The sequence below is a fragment of the Bufo bufo genome, chromosome 4 (assembly GCF_905171765.1).
Source record: "Bufo bufo chromosome 4, aBufBuf1.1, whole genome shotgun sequence".
Classification (NCBI taxonomy): Eukaryota; Metazoa; Chordata; class Amphibia; order Anura; family Bufonidae; genus Bufo; species Bufo bufo.
Window position 1 is genome coordinate 474,244,543 of NC_053392.1, and position 23,594 is coordinate 474,268,136.

Sequence of the window (23,594 nt, forward strand, 5' to 3'; positions counted from 1 at the left end):
ATTGACGCCATCACATAAACGCAGAGCAATGTCAGTCACAGTATGGCGGATTATAATGTCACGGCGGACGTGCACTCAGTATAAAAGATAACACACCAACCAGGCTCTGGACGAGAGACAGGGGAAGGGTCACCTCCTAGTTTATCCCTGACCTCTTTCCCTGCACTGCTCAGCCCACAGACAGACCTTGAAGTCAGGTGTGCTGTGTCCTCCAGCCTGGACTGACAAAACCCTGAACTCCCTGAGATGGTGAAGTGGGGAGATAGGAGCAGCCTGCTCGCACAGAACCTGGATGGGATAGATGACACAAACAACCAAACTAGAAATGACACTTATCTTCTGAGAGCAGGAACTGACAGCCAACCTTCCCTCCAAACTTCCCAGACCAAAATGATCAGTATAATCCACTCAGAGCACTTAGCTGGAGATCATTTAAACTAATGACTCCACCCAGTGCACCTGATGAGAGGCGGATCCAGCACGGCACCAAAACAAATACTAAACTCGTGCTGCTATCCTGGCCAACCTCCGCACATCGTCAGAGTGGGGCATGACAAATAGTGGCAAAATAAAAATATATTTGCCATTCAGCGGTGCAGTTATATGTTCTAAAGCCATTTTTGTCGTGTATTAGAGGCAAAAGTAAAATATATTTGCCATTCAGCGGTGCAGTTATATGTTCTAAAGCCCTTTTTGTCATGTAATAGTGGCAAAAGAAAAATATATTTGCCGTTCAGCGGTGCAGTTATATATTCTAAAGGCGGATGCTCAACAGGTAGGATCCGTTTTTTGGGGGTTATTGTTCTGATGGATCAGAGGAAGGGCAAAATAATCAGTGACGTCAACACAAACTTACTGCTGACACCATCTCCACTTTGTCGGGGGGCTCTACTTGTATTAGCGTTTAATAGAACAGGTTCTGTAGACATCTATGTGGAATCAGCTGACTATTGTGTAAAAGGAGTGTGCTTCTTTTTGGCGCTAACATCGACCTGTAAGGCTGAGTTCATACTTAAGTTATTTATGTATGTATAGTATGTACCAGAATTAACGTCCTTAAATTCAAACTTGAACTAATTAAAATCGAAGTAGTAATGATCCTTAAATGGATAAATATAAGGTGATCTTATATCCAGTTTTAGATAGTACTGTAGGGATATTGTCCTTATTTGAGTTAATTGATATAAATCTCCCAGAAATAAAATGCTTGACTGATTCTTAAAAGATAAATTAACCCCATAGGGACACAGCCTTATTTCACCTTAAGGACCAGGCCATTTTTTGAAAATCTGACCACTGTCACTTTAAGTGCTGATAACTTTAATACGCTTTGACTTATCCAGGCCGTTCTGAGATTGTTTTTTCGTCACATATTGTACTTCATGACACTGGTAAAATGAAGTCAAAAAAATTATTTTTTTTGCACAAAATAATACCTAATTTACCCAAAAATTTGAAAAATTTGCAAATTTCAAAGTTTCAGTTTCTCTACTTCTGTAATACATAGTAATACCCCCAAAAATTGTGATGACTTTACATTCCCCGTATGTCTACTTCATGTTTGAATTGTTTTGGGAATGATATTTTATTTTTTGGGGATGTTATAAGGCTTAGAAGTTTAGAAGCAAATCTTGAAATTTTTCAGAAATTTACAAAAACAAAATTTTTAGGGACCAGTTCAGGTCTGAAGTCACTTTGCAAGGCTTACATAATAGAAACCACCCAAAAATGACCCCATCTAAGAAACTACACCCCTCAAGGTATTCAAAACTGATTTTACAAACTTCGTTAACCCTTTAGGTGTTGCACAAGAGTTATTGGCAAATGGGGATGAAATTTAAGAATTTCATTTTTTTGCCTAATTTTCCATTTTAACCCATTTTTTCCACTAACAAAGCAAGGGTTAACAGCCAAACAAGACTGTATCTTTATTGCCCTGACTCTGCCGTTTACATAAACACCCAATATGTGGCCGTAAACTACTGTACGGCCACACAGCGGGGCGTAGAGTGAAAGGTGCGCCGTTTGGTTTTTGGAAGACAGATTTTGCTGGACTGGTTTATTTACACCATGTCCCATTTGAAGCCCCCCTGATGCACCCCTAGAGTAGAAACTCCATAAAAGTGACCCCATCTAAGAAACTACACCCCTCAAGGTATTCAAAACTGATTTTACAAACGTTGTTAACCCTTTAAGTGTTGCACAAGATTTAATGGAAAATAGAGATACAATTTCAAAATTTCAATTTTTTGGCAGATTTTCCATTTTTATATTTTTTTTCCAGTTACAAAGCAAGGGTTAACAGCCAAACAAAACTCATTATTTATGGCCCTGATTCTGTAGTTTACAGAAACACCCCATATGTGGTCGTAAACTACTGTACGGGCACACGGCAGGGCGCGGAAGGAAAGGAATGCCATATGGTTTTTGGAAGGCAGATTTTGCTGGACTGTTTTTTTTGACACAATGTCCCATTTGAAGCCCCTCTGATGCACACCTAGAGTAGAAACTCCAAAAAAGTTACCCCATTTTAGAAACTACGGGATAGGGTGGCAGTATTGTTGGTACTAGTTTAGGGTACATATGATTTTTGGTTGCTCTATATTACACTTTTTGTGAGGCAAGGTAACAAAAAATAGCTTTTTTGGCACTGTTTTTTTTTTTGTTATTTACAAAATTCATCTGACAGGTTAGATCATGTGGTAATTTAATAGAGCAGGTTGTCACGGACGCGGCGATACCTAATATGTATGCTTTTTTTTTATTTATGTAAGTTTTACACAATGATTTCATTTTGAAAACAAAGAAAATGTTTTAGTGTCTCCATAGTCTAAGAGCCATAGTTTTTTCAGTTTTTGGGCGATTATCTTAAGTAGGGTCTCATTTTTTGCGGGATGAGATGACGGTTTGATTGGCACTATTTTGGGGTGCATATGACTTTTTGATCGCTTGCTATTACACTTTTTGTGACGTAAGATGACAAAAAATTGCTTTTTTTACACCGTTTTTATTTTTAATTTTTTACGGTGGTCATCTGAGGGGTTAGATCATGTGATATTTTTATAGAGCCGGTCGATACGGACGCGGCGATACCTAATATGTATACTTTTTTTTTAATTTATGTAAGTTTTACACAAGGATTTCATTTTTGAAACAAAAAAAAACATGTTTTAGTGTTTCCATAGTCTAAGAGCCATAGTTTTTTCAGTTTTGGGGCGAGTATCTTGGGTAGGGTATGATTTTTGTGGGATGAGATGACGGTTTGATTGTTACAATTTTGGCGTACATGCGACTTTTTTGATCACTTTTATTACCTTTTTTTTGGGAAGTAAGGTGGGCAAAATTTCAATTTCATCATAGTTTTTTATTTTTTATTTTTATGGCGTTCACCGTTCGGGTAAAGTAACATGACCGTTTTATAGATCAGGTCGTTATGGACGCGGCGATACCAAACATGTGTAGGGAATTTTATTTGTTTCATTTTTAATCAGTGATAAATGTGTTTTTTGATTTTTACTTTTTTTTTCACTTTTTTCACTTTTTTTTTTACCCAGACCCACTTGGTTCTTGAAGATCCAGTGGGTCTGATGTCTGTATAATACAGTACAGTACAATATATATTGTACTGTACTGTATTTTACTTACACTTTGTCTGAACAGATCTCTGCCTTTAGCACAGATCTGTTCAGCGCCATGGACAGCAGGACGCCTGAGCAGGCGTCCTGTTGCCATGGGAACCTTCCCCGTCTGCTCAGAACTTCGCAGACGGGGAAGGGTAAGCACAGGGCTGAGGGGGGCTGTCTGGGAGCTCTCTCCCTCTCCCATCGGGGGGCTGCAAAGGCACTGCAGCCCCCCGATGGGAGAGGGAGGGAGCTCCCTCTTACTGTTAACTTTTTCCATACAGCGGTCCGTACGGACCGCTGTATGGAAAGGGTTAAACGGCTGACATCGCATCGCAGATGTCAGCCGTTTATACCAGGGTGCCAGCAATGTGCTGGCACCCTGGTATACCCACTAACCACCAACGATCATTCAAGGGGAGGCGGGCGGGGGATCGCGATCCCGCCTGCCGCACCGCCCGCCTCCCGCACCGCCCGCACCGCCCGCAACCCACTCAGGGGTGCAGGGGGGGGGGATACAGATATATTTTGGACATTATAAAGTTTCTGATCCTCGCGGTCAGGGACTGCGGGGATCAGAAACTGCAAAAAGCGCATCAAACCGCAGGTCTGAATTGACCTGGGGTTTGTTGCGATCGCCGACATGGGGGGGTCACGGGACCCCCCCGCGCATTTAGCCTAGGTGCCTGCTCAATGATTTGAGCAGGCACCTTGTTCCGATCACTGCCGGCCGGGCGGCAGTGATCGGAACAACACATGACGTACCGGTACGTCATGTGTCCTTAAGTACCAGGACATCATGACGTACCGGTACGTCATGTGTCCTTAAGAGGTTAAAAAAGCTCTGTATATTTCATCATAGGAGGACACAATATATAATAAAAACTGACATCAGTACATTAATTGTTGTGCAGTGTCAGCTACCTTGCTTATCATTTCAGAATATCCATATGGGGTCAATTAATGAAAGTTCATATTGTATGCAATGTAACTTTGTTACATTACCACTTCCACATGTGTCAGGTACGGCCCCAGCTGTGCGATATAGTTACGTTCGCTATGTACTGATGGCTACGATGCCTCGGTGTCCCATGTGTCGGGAGATGGCCGGTGTTAGTTAGCCCTCCTGCTGTAGGGAAGGATTAGAACAGATCCAGAACTAGTCGTCTCGTCTATCCTCCTAAATCAGCAATTCTAGGTATGCTGGTGGCCCCAGATGGATTCCTTTGTTTTATGCCGGTAATGAGTTCACTGTTAAGTTAAAAAATTCACAAAATGCGTTTCGGAGTTACATACTCCTTCCTCAGTGGTTAACAGTGAACTGTCATGTCAATGATTTTGTAGGTTCCCCTTTTCTCTATATATTTTTTCTATATGTTTTTTATTCTTTATTTTCTCTTCTATGATCCCTTTTTGTGTCTTTCAGGTATAAATTCATGTCTGGTGTAGGTGAGTGTGAGGGGTGGAGGCCTCCCAGGGGGGAGATTTCAATACTGAATTGAACACTTTTTTAAAAACCCAATCACAGATCCTAATTCAAATGATCATTAAAAGACATAGACACATTTTGGAAGAAGTTATAAGTGAGATCTGAAAGCAAGGGAAGAAAGAAGGATACCTCCTAGTCAAACCCCTAGTCACAGTCCTGACTGGCTACCAGTATAAACAGACCCTAAAGGTAGGTAAGTTTATACGCATTAATTAGTACCTAGAGTCCTAACTCACTCTATAAGACCCAACACATGCAGCATCACCATAAAGGGCCTGGGAAAACCATGGCACTAATGTAGTGGTAAAGCCTGAAGCAGCAACCGCTGCATCTCCCAGTGGCATGCTCCCCTTCTCGAGAAGTCAGGGATCCTCAGCAGATGGAAGCTGTTATTCCTTCCCTTCATCTGTTGCTCCTGATGCTCCTCCTCCTCCGTGTTATGTGTTTCATCAGCAATCGATCACCGAGGCGTTTGCAAAGAGGCAACAGTATGCGTGCACTCATTCAATATTGCAGAAGCTGAACATGCACTTGGCCAAGTTGTTGGTACTACAGTGCCTCTCTTTCCATTTTGTGTACTCTGAGCATTTCAAAGAACCGATGGCTTGTGCCCAGCTAAGGCTACTTTCACACTTGCGTTTTGTGCGGATCCGTCTTGTATCTGCACAGACAGATCTGCACCAATAATGTAAATGCTTGTATCCGTTAATAACGGATCCGTTTGCATTATTTATAAAGAAAAAAAAAGTCTAAGTCAAAACGTCTTGACTTACATTAGAAGTCAATGGGGGACGGATCCGTTTTCAATTGCACCATATTGTGTCAGTGAAAAACAGATCTGTCCCCATTGACTTACATTGTAAGTCTAGACGGATCCGTAAGGCTCCGCATAGTTAGACGGTCACCAAAACGCTGCAACCTGCGATTTAATGACCATCTAAAAAACGCAACGGAGAGCAAATGCAGACAAATTGATGCATTCTTAATGGATCCTTATCCATTCAGAATGCATTGGGGCTTAACTGATCTGTTTTGGGCCGCTTGTGAGAGCCCTGAAACGGATCTCACAAGCGGACCCAGAAACGCCAGTGTAAAAGTAGCCTAAAGTGGAGGGACTCAAGCCATCATTACTTCTTAAAAAAAGCTGTACCAGCCCTGCACACGTATGTAAAGTAGAAGGTGTGCCAGTCCTTAAACTTGTCGGCATCTGATACAGTTCATGACAGCCCCCTCTGCCTCCTCATCCTACACCTTGTCCTCAGCCTCCACTGTCACCACAGTTCAGCATGGTCCTCCAGAATACCACCTATGCAAAGCAGACCGTTGTCACACAGTTCAGCACCTAGTCAGCTTCACGATATCAACCAAACAATCGAATCCTGGCTGTCCCCTCACCAACATGAGATAGGAACCATGGTCACTGAAAACGGGAAGAACATTCTGTCTGCTCTGAATCTGCTCTACGTCAGGTAGGGCTGACTCATGTGCCCTGCATGGTGCATGTTTTAATCTGATTCTCGCCCGTTTCCTGAAGTCTTCCAACTACAAGACGTCTTGAATATGTCCAGGAAACTGTGCATGCACTTAAGCCATTCTTATTGTGCAAAACATGCCCTCCTTGACCTGGAAAGCCAGAATAGTGTTCCCCGACATCGCCTCATTTGAATTTTTACATACATTTAAACTCCATGATCCATATTGGACTGACTGTATGAGTAGAGGAAACCCGTGACCAATTTCTTCATGATGCAGGATGAAGGACAGGAATACTCCCCAGTGTAACTCGGATGTTAGACAGTGGCAGCTCATGCGTGATACCTACCATTTGCTCAGGCCCTTTGAGGAAGCCACTTTATTTGTCAGTCTCCAGGTCCACGGGATGAATGATATCAGGTCCTAGAGGAGATGCTGATAATTCTGACTGGCGAGGGGACAAATAACGTGCCTACATCTCACAGCCAACTGAGCCCTGTGGAGGCTCAAATGGCACAGAAGGAGAAGGAGGACGAAGATGAGGACATAAACGCCCAGGAATTCTATACACAATTTGGTGGTTTATCTGCCCAAGCGACAGGAGAGGAGTAAGAGAAGCAGGAGAAACTAGAGGGCCATGATAAAGATGACACAGATGACCCTGACAGACCCTGGCAGTAGAAGGCAGGGAGATGAAAATGAAGGCAGGGTGTCCCTCCGAGTCTCTAGCACAAATGTCTAGATGCATGCTGAGTTGCTTGCACAGTGACAGCCACATTATCACCATTTGGTAAAGGGATAACTACTAGCTCTCTAGACCCTCGATACTGGACCAAAATGGGGGTCGTTTTTACACCTTCTGAGAGGGATGAAAAACTCAACTACCATCGAGACATCCTTTGTAGTCAGATGGTCTTTGCCTACATGCACCATGGCCCATCCTCATGAAGGTATAACTGGGGGGACCACCTGAGCCCACGCTTTATTGCCATGACTGCTAGGGGAGTAAGGGGTGTGACAGCAGCAGTACCAGCTCCATCAACAGCAACTTAAGTCTTGAGTCAATGATGAGCAGTTTTCTTCACCCGCCTACTGAAAAAATCACCCAGCAGCAGCAGGAAATGGAGCAGAACCTGAACCAGCAGGTGGTGGCATACTTTGACTGCACCCTGTCACCCGACATCCAAGATCCCCTGTAGTGATGGACAAACATCGGATTAAATGTTCGCGAACCAAGAGTTCGCGGCGGCAAACCTGAAAAACCTTCAGGTCATATATGTAGCCACCAAATACTTTGTAGAAGTGCACAAATTGTCCCACAAGATGGACAGTGACATACTAGAGAGGGATCAATGACAAAAACTTCAACAAAAAATATGTATCTTAATCAGGGGACATTTTTATGCATCTTAAAGGGAAATTCTCTGAAATGTGTCCTGTTGCATCCTAGAAAAATGTTATCTTAGGCCACGGGAGTACGGGCCTTAAAAATTAGGCATTCACCTAAAATTCTGATTATGCGGCTCGAGGTACATTATGCGGTCAATGGATAAAAATTTTACTCTAGGCCACTGGACTACAGGCCCCAAACATTAGGCAATCACCGGACAGAAAAGATCAAGTGATTATGTGGCCGTAGGTGTATTACACAGTCAATGGATGTCAAATTCACTGCAAGCCGGTACAAAATACCCCCTCTTGAAAAAAAAAACTAATGATAATAGTAGAAATTTGATAACACGTGGTCGTCACTGGTTTTGAATTTCTCCAAGGCCCCAACAATTATTCATTCACCGTACATTAAAAAACAACAGTATGTGGCTAGAGGAAGATTACACAGTCATTGGATATCAATTTTACAGCAGGCCAGTGGACTACGGGCCCAAAAAATTATTCATTCACCGTACAGAAAAGAACAAGTAAGTATGTGGCTGGAGGTAGATTACACGGTCATTGGATATCAATTTTACAGCAGGCCAGTGGACTACAGGCCCTAAAGATTATGCATTCACCGTACAGAAAAGAACAATTAAGTATGTGGCTGGAGGTAGATTACACGGTCATTGGATATCAATTTTAAAGCAGGCCAGTGGACTACAGGCCCCAAAAATTATGCATTCACCGTACAGAAAAGAACAAGTAAGTATGTGGCTGGAGGCAGATTACACAGTCATTGGACATCAATTTTACTGCAGGCCAGTGTATTACAGGCCACAAAAATTATGCATTCACGGTACAGAAAAGAACAGGTAAGTATGTGGCTGGAGGTTGATTACACGGTCATTGGATATCTGTCACGGATGACAGTGGGGGAAACCCTCATCCGTGCGATGTTAAGGATAAAGGGATAATGGGAAGCTGCTAGGCCAGGACAACAGAATCAGGGAGCAGGTCACCTCCTAAAGCGTCCCTAACTCTGACCCTGACTCCTAACCGTATGAGCCAACCTAGATGGTAGGAGGGATCATACTCAGGAACCTCGGGTCCCTACTAGCCCTCAGGAAATCTCTGGACTAGGAGCAGGGTAAGATGACCTGTTCCTCCTAGACACGGACAAACAGGAGTCTAAACTGGCCAAGCTGCAAGGAAAGAGAAACATATACAACATATGGATATGGCAGGTGAGTGAAACCACTTCCACATCTACCTGCCACAGACACACTGACTGGAACCCGTGCTCAAACGCTGATGTCCACACCAAACATAGAGGGAGACAGCACACACACATAAAACACACAGGTACCATATCCATAGCTGCAATAAGGTAAAACACCACACAAACATAAGCTTAACATCAGTACATGTTTTTCTTGACCACAAGGGTGGCCCTCACTGGAAGATGGTATAAGGATACCAGGAGGATGACTCCAGCATAACATGCCTGGAGTACCCCTCAGCTGCAGGCTTCCAGCAGAGGCTAAATAGCCCAAGTAGCCACACCCACACAGACACACACTGGGAAGGGAGTTAACCCTTCCAACACCAGACTAGGTAAGGTAACCACTTAAAGGGGAAGTGAACATACAACTAAATCCCGTGCACACCAAACAAACAAAGTGCACACATAAAACTACACATTGCCAGAGGCAAGGGCATGCATAGACAGCGAGCCGCCTAGCCACCAGCTCAGGCTGCTCCACTGCCAAGAACCTTATGTTGCCAGCGGCAACCACACGTGAGGCAACATACTAGCAGCCCTCACCTGGTTGAGAACAATACCAGACCACGGGCAACTGCATGCGTGACAAGGAGTCACGACCATGACCATGGTCGTGACAATATCAATTTTAAAGCAGGCCAGTGGACTACAGGCCCCAAAAATTATGCATTCACCGTACAGAAAAGAACAAGTAAGTATGTGGCTGGAGGAAGATTACACGGTCATTGGATATAAATTTTATTGCAGGCCAGTGTATTACAGGCCCCAAAAATGATACATTCACCGTACAGAAAAGAACAAGTAAGTATGCGGCTGGAGGCAGATTATACGGTCATTGAAAATCAATTTTACATCAGCCCACTGAACTACAGGACCAAAAGATTATGCATTCAGCGTACAGAAAAGAACAAGGAAGTATGTGGCTGGAGGTTTATTGCACGGTCATTAGATATCAATTTTACTGTAGGCGAGTGGACTACAAGCCCCAAAAATTATGTATTCAGCGGGCAAAAAAGAACAAGTATGTGGCTGGAGGTAGATTACACGGTCATTGGATATCAATTTTAAAGCAGGCCAGTGGACTACAGACCCCAAAAATTATGCATTCACCGTACAGAAAAGAACAGGTAAGTATGTGGCTGGAGATGATTACACGGTCATTAGATATCAATTTTACAGCAGGCCAGTGGACTACAGGCCCCAAAAATTATTTATTCACCGTACAGAAAAGAACAACTAAGTATGTGGCTGGAGGTAGATTACACGGTCAGTGGATATCAATTTTACAGCAGGCCAGTGGACTACAGGCCCCAAAAATTATGCATTAACCGTACAGAAAAAGAACAAGTAAGTATGTGGCTGGAGGTAGATTGCACGGTCATTGGATATCAATTTTACAGCAAAAAGGCCCCAAAAATTATGCATTCAGTGGGCATAAAAGAACAAGTAAGTATGTGGCTGGAGGCAGATTACACAGTCATTGGATATCAATTTTATTGCAGGCCAGTGTATTACAGGACCCAAAAATGATGCATTCACCGTACAGAAAAGAACAAGTAAGTATGCGGCTGGAGGTTGATTACACGGTCATTGGATATCAATTTTACAAGTACAGGCGATAGTTGATTGGGTTGCTGACAGTGGATACAGTTCCTTCACATTGTCTTCCACCCAGTCTCCTGCTGAAAGACCACAGTTGGCACCTGCAGCCGATGTCCGTCAGTCTTTCACCTCTCCCCCTTGCAAATCAGCCAAGCAGTCTGAGCCCCAAGTCATGCAGCAGTCTCTTCTGCTTTTTGATGACTCTGTTAGCAGGGTTTCCCAGGGCCATCCACCTAGCCCTGCCCCTTAAGTGGAAGAGATTGAGTGCACTGATGCCCAACCACTTATTTTTCATGAGTACATGGGAGGACCATCGCAGCACGTCTCGGATAATGACGAAACACATGTGCCAACTGCTGGGGCTTTCGAAAGTGTGCAGAGCGACAAGGAAGGCAGGGGTGAAGACTGGGTGGAAGATGATGTGGAGGATGATGAGGTCCTCGACCCTACATTGAATCAAGGTCATGCAAGTGACCTATGTAGTTCGGAGGAAGAGGCGGTGGTCGCACAGAGCCACCAGCACAGCAGAAGAGGGAGCAGGGTGCAAAAGCGTAGCGGCCGTCCTCTAGACAGTACACCTCCTACTGCCCACCGCAGCAAGGGACCGAGCACACCAAAGCCAGCTCCAAGGAGTTCCCTGGCGTGGCAGTTCTTCAGACAATGTGCTGACGACAAGACACAAGTGGTTTGCACGCTGTGCATTCAGAGCCTGAAGCGAGGCATAAACATTCTCCACCTGAGCACAACCTGCATGACCAGGCATTTAAGTGCTAAGCACGAGCTGCAGTGGAGTAGACACCTCAAAAACCAAGAAAGGTCTCTGGCTCCTCCTGCTTCCTCTTCTGCTGCAGTCTTGGCCTCTTCATCCACCTCTGGAGTGACAGTGCCACCTGCCATCCCGTAAACAGAGGATCTTCCAGCAACACCACCACCTGGGTCACCAAGCATCTCCACAATGTCCAACGCAAGCGTTCAGCTCTCCATCTCCCAAACGCTGGAAAGGAAGAGGAAGTACCCCCCTACCCACCCGCGATCATTAGCCCTGAATGTCATTCCGTCTGGTGGAGACGGATAGTTTTAAAGGCCTTATGGCGGTGGCTGTTCCCCAGTATGTCGTGCCCAGCCGCCACTACTTTTCCAGGCGAGCCATCCCTTTTCTGCACAACCAAGTGGGGGACAAAATCAGGTGTGCACTGCGCAACGCCATTTGTGGCAAGGTGCACCTCACTACGGATACGTGGACCAGTAAGCACGGTCAGGGACGTTATATCTCCATAACAGCACACTGGGTAAATGCAGTGGCGGCTGGGTCTGAGGTGGATAGCAGTTTGGCGCATGTCCTTCCACCACTGAGGATTGCAGGGCACTTCAGTTTGCCTCCTGTTGCTTCCTCCTCCTACTCCGCTTCCTCATCCTCTACCGGCTCCTCATCCGGTCAGCGTAACACCTTCACCACCAACTTCAGCACAGCCAGGGGTAAACGACAGCAGGCTGTTTTAAAACATATCTGTTTGGAGGACAAACCCCACACCGCACAGGAGCTGTCGACGAGCCTTGAACAACAGACCGATGAGTGGTTTGTGCCAGTGAGACTCAAGCCCGGCGCCAGTGAGACACCTGGTGGTGTGCGATAATGGGCGAAATCTCGTAGCAGCTCTGGGGCTAGACGGTTTGACGCACATCCCTTGCCTGGCGCATGTGCTGAATTTTGTGGTGCAGAGATTCCTTCAAAATTACCCCGATATGTCAGAGCTGCTGCATAAAGTGCAGGCTGTCTGTGCGCGCTTACGGCGTTCTCACCCTGCTGCTGCTCACCTGTCAGCGCTGCAGCGTAACTTCGGCCTTTCCGCTCACCGCCTTATATGCGACGTGCGAACAAGGTGGAACTCCACCTTGCACATGCTGGCCAAACTGTGCTAGCAGCAGCAGGCGATAGTGGAGTTTCAGCTGCAGCACGCACGGGTGAGTCGCTCTATGGAACAGCACCACTTCACCACCAATGACTGGGCCTCCATGCGAGACCTGTGTTCCTTGTTGCGCTGTTTTGAGTACTCCACCAACATGGCCAGTGCCGATAACGCTGTTCTCAGCGTAACTATCCCACTTCTATGCCTCCTTGAAAAAACGCTGCTGGCGATGATGGAAGAGGATGTGGCACAGGAGGCGGAGGAGGAAGAGGGATCATTTCGTAGGGTTTCCGGCCGGTCATCCACAAGTGGCTCCGAGGGTGGGTTCCTGCACCCACAAATGGCAGGTACACAATTGTCCAGTCAGGGCACAGTTCTGGAGGATGACGAGGTGGAGGATTAGGAGGAGGAGGAACCATGTTCACAGCAGGGTGGCACCCAGACCAGATCATGGCCATCACTGGTGCGTGGCTGGGGGGATACAGAGGACACAGACAATACACCTCCCACAGAGGACAGCTTTTCATTGCCTCTGGGCAGCCTGGCACACATGACCGATTACATGCTACAGTGTCTCTACAACGACCGCCGAGTTGCCCACATTCTAACTTGTGCTGATTACTGGGTGGCCACACTGCTGGATCCCCATTACAAGGACAACGTACCGTCCTTAATTCCCTCACTGGGGCGTGATCGTAAGATGCGCGAGTACAAGTGCACGCTGGTAGACGCACTGCTGGTGGCATTACCACCTGACAGCGGGGGCACAGTGGAAGCACAAGGCGAAGGCAGAGGAAGAAGTCGCCAACGCAGCTGGGGCACCGCCAGCACCTCAGAAGGCAGGGTTAGCATGGCCGAAATGTGGAAAGCTTTGTCAGCATGCCACAACAACCAGCACTACCAGCTGATATGGAACGTCTTAGCAGGAGGCAGCATTTCACCAACATGGTGGAGCAGTATGTGTGCACACGCCTACACGTACTGAATGACGGGTCTGCCCCATTCAACTTCTGGGTCTCCAAATTGGGCACATGGCCTGAGCTTGCCCTTTACGCCTTGGAGGTGCTGGCCTGCCCTGCAGCCAGTGTATTATCTAAACGTGTGTTTAGCACGGCAGGGGGCTTCATCACAGACAAGCGCAGCCACCTGTCAACAGCCAATGTGGACAAGCTCACGTTCATTAAAATGAACCAGGCATAGATCCCTCAGGACTTGTCCGTACCTTGTGCAGAATAGACATGTATACCGGCACTAACCAGCCATTGTTAGGTCCCTTTCACACGAGCGAGTTTTCCTCGCGGGTGCAATGCGTGACGTGAACGCATAGCACCCGCACTGAATCCTGACCCATTCATTTCAATGGGTCTGTGTACATGAGCGCTGTTTTTCACGCATCAGTTTTTTTCACGCATCAGAAAATCGCAGCATGTTCTATATTCTGCGTTTTTCACGCAGCCCTGGCTCCATAGAAGTGAATGGGGTTGCGTGAAAAACGCATTGTCTCCGCAAGCAAATGCGGCTGCGATGCGTTTTTCACTGATGGTTGCTAAGAGATGTTGTTTGTAAACCTTCAGTTTTTTATCACGCGCATGAAAAACGCATCAAAACGCATTGCACCCGCGCGGAAAAAACTGAACAACTGAACGCAATTGCAGACAAAACTGACTGAACTTGCTTGCAAAATAGTGCGAGTTTCACTGAACGCACCCTGAGCGCATCCGGACCTAATCCGTCACGCTCGTGTGAAAGGGGCCTTATACTGCAGCACAATTGCCCATTCTTGTATTTTGGATATTTCACACTCTTTTAGAGTATACCCTAATTTAAAAAAATAAAATTAAAACCAAAAACCTGTGTTGGCTACTTCGTCCTCCTCCACCGCCACTTTCACCTACAGCTACGTCCACTGCCTCCTCAAACTCCTAATCCATATAGGCCTCTTTCACACGAGCATGACGGATTAGGTCCGGATGCGTTCAGGGTGGACCTCTATTTCTGAAAGCACGTTTTAAAACGTCCTTTCAGAAATAGCAGCTGCACGCTAATCGTGCAGCTGCTGATCGGGTTGCCCGCTGTCAGTGACAGCAGGGCAACCCTAAGACAAGGCAGGGACAGTGCCCAGGTGTCCCTGCCTTCTAGATCGCTGCGTACACAGCGCTCACCGAGCGCTGTGTACGCAGAGCAGGAAGCGCTATGCGCTTCCTGTTCCGGCCCGGCGGTCATGTGACCGCCGTGACCGGAGAGTGCAGGGGCTGTGTGAGGTCTCTCAGAGACCTCGATCAGCCCTGCTCTGAGGCTGTACAGCGCTGGATTGCTGCTGTACAGCCTCTCTAGGGGTGCATTTCTTCTGTAACTGGGGCTACTATGTCAGCCCCAGTTACAGGAGAAATCAACAGTGAAAAAAAAAAGAAAAAGTGAAGTAAATGTCCCCCAGAGGTCTTGTATGACCTTATGGGGGACGAAAAGTGTAAAATAAAAAAAATAAAAGGTTGAAAATAAAAAAAATAAAAAAAAGTTTCACATGTAAAAAAAAAAAGTCCCCAAGTAAGGAATGAAAAAAAAATGTTAAAAATAGAAAAAATAAAATAAAATAGACATATTTGGTATTGCCGCGCCCGTAAAAACCAGCTCTATAAAAATATCACATGACCTAACCCCTCGGGTGAACACCGTAAAAAAATAAAAACTGTGTCAAAACAAGCAATTTTTGTCACCTTGCATCACAAAAGGTGCAACACCAAGTGATCAAAAATGCATATGTCCCACAAAATGGTACCAATAAAACTGTCACCTCATCCCGCAAAAAATGAGCCCCTACATAAGAAAATCTCTCAAAAAATAAAAAAACTATCGCTCTTAGAACATGGAGACACTAAAACATCATTTTTTGTGGTTTCAAAAATGCTATTATTGTGTTAAAGTGAAACAAATAAAAAAAAGTATACATATTAGGTATTGCCGCGTCCGTAAAAACCAGCTCTATAAAAATATCACATGAGCTAACCCCTCAGGTGAACACCGTAAAAAAAAAAAAAAAAAACTGTGTCAAAACAAGCAATTTTTGTCACCTTGCATCACAAAAGGTGCAACACCAAGTGATCAAAAATGCGTATGTCCCACAAAATAGTACCAATAAAACCGTCACCTAATCCCGCAAAAAATGAGCCCCTACATAAGAAAATCTCTCAAAAAATAAAAAAACTATAGCTCTCAGAACATGGACACATTAAAACATATTTTGTTTCAAAAATGCTATTATTGTGTAAAACTTTAATAAATGAGAAAAAGTATACAAATTAGATATCGCCACGTCCGTAACAATCTGCTCTATAAAACTGTCACATGACCTAACCCCTCAGGTGAACGCTGTAAAAATAAATAAATAGAAACTGTGCTAAAACAACCAATTTTTTGGTCACCTTGCCCCATAAAGTGTTATAATGAATGATCAAAAAATCATATGTACCCAAAAATAGTACTAATAAAACTGGCACCTTATCCCCTAGTTTCCAAAATGGGGTCACTTCTTGGGAGTTTCTACTGTAAGGGTGCATCAGGGGGCTTCAAATGGGACATGGCATCTAAAAACCATGTGGAGTTCCTTTTCTTCTGCGCCCTGCGTATGTGCCCATACAGCAGTTTATGACCACATGTGGGGTGTTTCTGTAAACCACAGAATCTGGGTAATAAATATTGAGTTTTGTTTGGCTGTTAACCATCGATGTGTTAAAGAAAAAAATTGATTAAAATGGAAAATCTGCCAAAAAAGTGAAATTTAAAAATTTGATCTCCATTTTCCTTTAATTCTTGTGGAACGCCTAAAGGGTTAACAAAGTTTGTAAAATCGGTTTTCAATACCTTGAGGGGTGTAGTTTCTACAATGGGGTCATTTATGGGGGTATCCACTATGTAGGCCCCACAAAGGGACTTCAGACCTGAACTGGTACTTAAAAAGTGGGTTTTGGCAATTTTCTTAAAAATTTGAAGAATTGCTTCTAAACTTCTAAGCCTTCTAACGTCCTAAAAAAATAAAATGACATTTCCAAAATGATGCCAACATAAAGTAGACATATGGGGAATGTTAAGTAATAAATATTTTATGAGGTATCACTTTCTGTTTTAAAAGCAGAGAAATAGAAATTTAGAAAATTGCAAATTTTTCAAATTTTTGGGTAAATTTGGGATTTTTTCATAAATAAAGGTGAAATATTTTGACTCAAATTTATGACTATCATGAAGTACAATGTGTCACGAGAAAACAATCTCTGAATGACTTGGATAAATAAAGGCGTTCCAAAGTTATTACCACATAAAGTGAGATATGTCAGTTTTGCTAAATTTGGCCTGGTCAGGAAGGGGGCAAATGGCCCAGATGGCAGGTGGTTAAAAAATAAAATTTTAAACCAAAAACCAGTGTAGGCTACCTCCTCCTCCACCGCCGCTTCCACCTACACCACCACATCCACCGCCTCCTCAACCTCCTACTCCATATGGACCTCGTCCTCCTAGATCAAGATTATTATTTTTATTTTTACGTATTTTATGTTATTTAAAGTCATTTGCCTATCCACATTTGTTTGCAGAGCACTTGCCATGCTCTTAACCACATTTTGATGCCATTTGCAGCCCTCTAGCCTTTCCATGACATTTTTACAGCCATTTTAGTGCTCAAAAGTTCGGGTCCCTATTCACTTCAATGGGGTTTGGGTTCGGGGTCAAGTTCGGGTCAAGTTAGGGTCCCGAACTCGAACTTTTTTCTAAAGTTCGGCCGAACCCGTCGAACCCGAACATCCAGGTGTCCGCTCAACTCTACTAACAGAATATGACAGCAGTATATAACGCTTGAATTTCACACGTTCAGATGCAGCAAGGGCTGTAAAATTTAGTATTTTGCCCAAAAAGGGTGTTTTCTAAAACCCAGAAAATTATAGCAGTATCTCTAGCTTAAATTGCACACTGACTAATGCGGCAGAGGCCCCAGATAGAGGCTATTGTTAAAAATTTGTGTTTTTTAAAACCCAGAAAATTATTGAAGTATTTAAAGCTTGTTTTAACAATAACAGATGCAGCAAAGGCTGCAATATTAAGTACTTTGTCCAAAAAGGGTGTTTTTTTAATAACAGAATATGACAGCAGTATATAACGCTTGAATTTCACACTGACAGATGCAGACAAGGCTGCAAATTAAGTATTTTGCCCAAAATGGGGGTTTTTTACTAACAGAATATGACAGCAGTATATAACGCTTGAATTTCACACGTACAGATGCAGCAAGGGCTGTAAAATTTAGTATTTTGCCCAAAAAGGGTGTTTTTTAAAACCCAGAAAATTATAGCTGTATTTCTAGCTTAAATTGCACACTGACTAATGTGGCAGAGGCCCCAGATGGAGGGTATTGCCAAAAATGGGTGTTTTTTCAAAGCCAGAAAATTATTGAAGTATTTCAGGCTTGTTTTTAACAATCACAGATGCAAAGGCTGCAATATTAAGTATTTTGCCCTAAATGGGTGTTTTCTGAATAACAGAATATGACAGCAGTATATAACGCTTGAATTTCACACGCACAGATGTAGCAATGGCTGTAAAATTGTGTATTTTGCACCAAAAGGGTGTTTTTTAAAACCCAGAACATTATAGCTGTATTTGTAGCTTAAATTGCACACTGACTAATGCGGCAGAGGCCCCAGATGGAGGGTATTGCCAAAAATGGGTGTTTTTTCAAAGCTAGAAAATTATTTAAGTATTTCAAGCTTGTTTTTAACAATCACAGATGCAGCAAAGGCTGCAATATTAAGTACTTTGCCCAAAATGGGTATTTTTTTACTAACAGAATATAACAGCAGTATATAACGCTTGAATTTCACACGTACAGATGCAGCAAGGGCTGTAAAAATTTAGTATTTTGCCCAAAAACTGTGTTTTTTAAAACCCAGAAAATTATAGCTTTATTTCTAGCTTAAATTGCACACTGACTAATGCTGCAAAGGCACCAGATGTAGGATATTGCCAAAAATTTGTGTTTTTTAAACCCAGATTATTATTGCAGTATTTCAAGCTTGGATTTCAATGTCACAAAAGCACATATGCAGTGCTAGTGCACTGAGCTTGCATAAAATGGCCGTTACCGCCCACCTAACTAACAGACGGATAAAAGTTATTTTTCTCTGTCACTGGACTCAGGGCAGGGTAAAAAGATTGTGCACTGTACCCACACAACTAAATGTAGATCGCTGAGTTCAATTGCAGTTCTGATTAAAGTTTCTTTCCTATTCTCTTCCTCACAGCAGCAGCATCCTATCCCTACACTAAGCACAGCAGAGTGACGTGCAGCGCTACGTGACTCCGGCTTATATAGATGCTGGGTCACATGCTGCATTAGTAGGCATGGCTTTGATGGCTTTTTAAGTGCACAGAGTTAAACGCTTGTTGATTGGCTGCTCTGCAGCCTTTCAAATTGCGCCAATAAATCGCCGAACACCGAACCCGAAACTTTTACAGAAATGTTCGGGTTCGGATCCAGAGTCCAAAAATCCTAAAGTTCGGTACAAACCCGAACTTTACAGTTCGGATTCGCTCAACCCTACTGGTTTTGAATGTCTCATAGTGCACAAGGCTGCTATTGTAAGGTATGCTGACTGTTATCTGTCTCATGGATAGATTGTTGGCTTGCAAATACCTAGCTTTTGGCATATAGCCTTTGTGCGGTCGTCTATTGTATGTCATAGGTAACGGGAGTCCAAGATGCATCCAGCCATCCTCCTAATGCTGTTTCCAAACCATTTTTATGGGGTTTCCATCAATTTCTAACCTTTTTTTGTGAACCAGATATCCTCTCTTCTTCATAGCAGGGGTGCCTGGTTTGATGCTCGGGTCTCCCATTGACTTTAATTGTATTAAATTGTACTCAAGCACACACAGTATTTGTCCGAACACTGCGATGTGCCGAGCATAGCGATGCTCGAGCCGAACAGCAGTTCGGCAGAGCATGCTCGCTCAATACTACTGAAGAGATGAGTCTTATGCTCCAACTCCTCCAATATGATGTGGATATTTCTGGTATAAATATCTCAAGAGCCTCCACTGGGAGGGAGACCTTTCTATAGGAAGTGTCCCCAAGAATCGCACTAAGCACAGCTTTCCACGGTAACACTGACTTTTTAAGTGGTAGGGAAGAAGGCAGGGGGTGGTGAGGATAGAGGGTACAAACCAGAAGAAGTGCTTTACGAGATTTTACACCATTAAGCTCTTTATCAATCAGGGGTCAGCCAGCAATAACCTCGAGTTGCCACCAATATCTAAGCATTTTAAAACGTATCGCCTCTTAATATCATTGTAACTTGGGGACTCCGATGCCTCCTCTAGTCCTATGGTAAAACTCCTGTGCTCCATTTGATGTCCTTAATTTTGATATCTTATGTTATATGGTGATTTCAGATATAACCTATGAGGTGAGAAAGGTCCTATTGGACCAAAATGTCTTCTTTTTTTTTTACAAACCTGTTAAACCTAAGTGGATCATTTTCTGGACAATACGTTTCTTTCATAATTGAACACGATATACTGTATATGCATGATACTCAATTAAACTATATTTATATTTAAACTAGGGGTTGTGATAGGCCACCCTAAAAATAGGTGTTTTAGGGAGGCTCCAAAACTGTGGATGTTGGGTATTAACCTAATTGCTTTGGGGATGGCATAACAGAGAACTGGTACATTGAAGATGAAGATGGGAGTGAGAGGTTTGGATTATGGTGGATGTTTGCCATAAATCATTGGCAGAACGTCCAAAAAGTGACCTCATTTTAGAAAGCACACCACTCACAGAAATGTATAGGTGTAGTGAGCATTTGGATCCCACAGGTATTTTGCAAAAATCTATTCACAGTAGATGGTACAAAGTAAAAATTTAAATTTTTCCACAGATATGCCATTTCAGTGTCAATATGTTGCACCCAGCACATGCCAGTGTGAAAAGCAAGCCCTCTTATACATATGCAATTTCTGGTTTTATAAACACCATACATGTGGCCGCAATCTTGTGCCTAAACATACCACAGAGCTCAGGAAAAAAAGAGTACTATGCGCATTTGAGTCCCAGTGTGGTGATTTACTCATCTTGAGCTGACAACTCTAGAGGCTCAAGGTATTTATTAAGGTGGGGGGGAGTTAGCATTTTGACCCCACCGGTATTAAGCAGAAATCAAGGGACAGTGCATAATTAAAATTTCAAGTTTTCCACAGAGTGCGACCAATATTTTGTACCCAGTTTGTGCTATCTGAGACACAAAGTCTTTAAATTCTTAATTGGGTTCTACCAGGTAAGTAAATACCAAAAATGTGGATATAAACTGCTGTTTGAGTATGCTGCAGAGTTTAGTGGCGTACCTAGAGTGTTTGGCACCCGGGGCGGGTCCTTTCTCTGGCACCCCCCCCCCAATACAAAAAAAATTTCTTCCTCTTACAGTAGTATTGCCCTCATTGTACAGCCTTCACAGTAGTTTTGTACAGATGTGTGCCCCCTCACAGTAGTTATGCCCACATTGTGCCCTCTCACAGTAGTTATGCCTTCTTTGTGCCCCCTTCACAGTAATAATCTCCATTGTGCCCCCTTCACAGTAATAATCCCCATAGTGCCCCTTCATAGTAATGATCCCTATTGTGCCCCTTCATAGTAATGATCTCCATTGTGTCCCCTTAATAGTAGTAATGCCCATTGTGCTAGTAATGTCCCCAGTGCCCTCTCACAGTTGTAATGCCTTCTTTGTGCCCCTTCACAGTAATAATCTCCATTGTGCCCCCTTCACAGTAATAATCCCCATTGTGCCCCTTCATAGTAATGATCCCCATTGTGTCCCCTTAATAGTAGTAATGCCCATTGTGCTAGTAATGCCCTCTGTACCCCCTCCATAGTAGATATCCCCTTTTTGCCCCTTCACAGTAATAATGCCAACTGTGCCCTCTTCACAGTAATAATGCACTCTGTGCCCCCTTAATTGTAGTAATGCCCTCTGGCTCTGTGCACCCTCCATAGTAGAAATGTCCATTGTGCCCCCTTCACATTAGTAATGCCCTCTGTGCCCCCTTTATAGTAGTAATGCCCTCTGTGCCCCCTCCATAGTAATAAAGTCCTCTGTGCCCTCTCCGTATATAAAAAAAAAAAAAAAACACAGTCACTACTCACCTTGTCCCGTTCTTGAAGCTCACATACCTCTCTTCCCTGCAGGCACATATCGCTTTGCAGCACTGTGTGGGCGGAGCTTCCGCAGATTTCCAGGCTGCAGGCTCCACCCACACATGCTGGCAGTGCGATCTGTGTCTGCAGGCTGAATGGTGGAGCGGGGAGAGAGTCTTCCTGCTTCACCATTCTGTGCGCCGACGGCCTGAAGAAGGGGAGGAGCGCTGGGAGCTGAGCGGTGAGGGACAGGACCAGCAATGAGCGCTTTTATCTGTATTGATGTAAGCACTCATTGCTTCTGGCACCCCACTGAGAGCAGACACCCGGGGCGGACCCCCCCCCCCCCACACCCCCCCTTAGACAAATCGCCAGGACCGGATGGCATACACCCCCGTATCCTAAGGGAATTAAGTAATGTCATAGCTAGACCCTTATTTCTGATATTTGCGGACTCTATACTGGCAGGGAATGTCCCACAGGATTGGCGCATGGCAAATGTGGTGCCAATATTCAAAAAGGGTCCAAAAACAGAGCCTGGAAACTATAGGCCGGTAAGTTTAACATTTGTTGTGGGTAAACTGTTTGAAGGTTTTCTGAGACATGCTATGTTAGAGCATCTTAACGGAAATAAGCAAATAACGCCATATCAGCATGGCTTCGTGAGGGATCGGTCATGTCAAACTAATTTAATCAGTTTCTATGAGGAGGTAAGTTCTAGACTTGACAGCGGCGAATCAATGGATGTCATGTATCTGGACTTCTCCAAAGCATTTGACACTGTACCACATAAAAGGTTAGTATATAAAATGAGAATGCTCGGACTGGGAGAAAACGTCTGTAAGTGGGTAAGTAACTGGCTCAATGATAGAAAACAGAGGGTGGTTATTAACGGTACATACTCAGATTGGGTCACTGTCACTAGTGGAGTACCTCAGGGGTCAGTATTGGGCCCTATTCTCTTCAATATATTTATTAATGATCTTGTAGAAGGCTTGCATAGTAAAATATCAATTTTCGCAGATGACACTAAACTGTGTAAAGTAATTAACACTGAAGAGGACAGTATACTACTACAGAGGGATCTGGATAGATTGGAGGCTTGGGCAGATAAGTGGCAGATGAGGTTTAACACTGACAAATGTAAAGTTATGCACATGGGAAGGAATAATGCAAGTCACCCGTACATACTAAATGGTAAAACACTCGGTAACACTGACATGGAAAAGGATCTAGGAATTTTAATAAACAGCAAACTAAGCTGCAAAAAACAGTGTCAGGCAGCTGCTGCCAAGGCCAACAAGATAATGGGTTGCATCAAAAGGGGCATAGATGCCCGTGATGAGAACATATTCCTACTACTTTACAAATCATTAGTCAGACCACACATGGAGTACTGTGTACAGTTCTGGGCTCCAGTGAACAAGGCAGACATAGCAAAGCTGGAGAGGGTCCAGAGGAGGGCAACTAAAGTAATAACTGGAATGGGGCAACTACAGTACCCTGAAAGATTATCAAAATTAGGGTTATTCACGTTAGAAAAAAGACGACTGAGGGGAGATCTAATTACTATGTATAAATATATCAGGGGTCAGCATAGAGATCTATCCCATCCTCTATTTATCCCCAGGATTGTGACTGTGACAAGGGGACATCCTCTGTGCCTGGA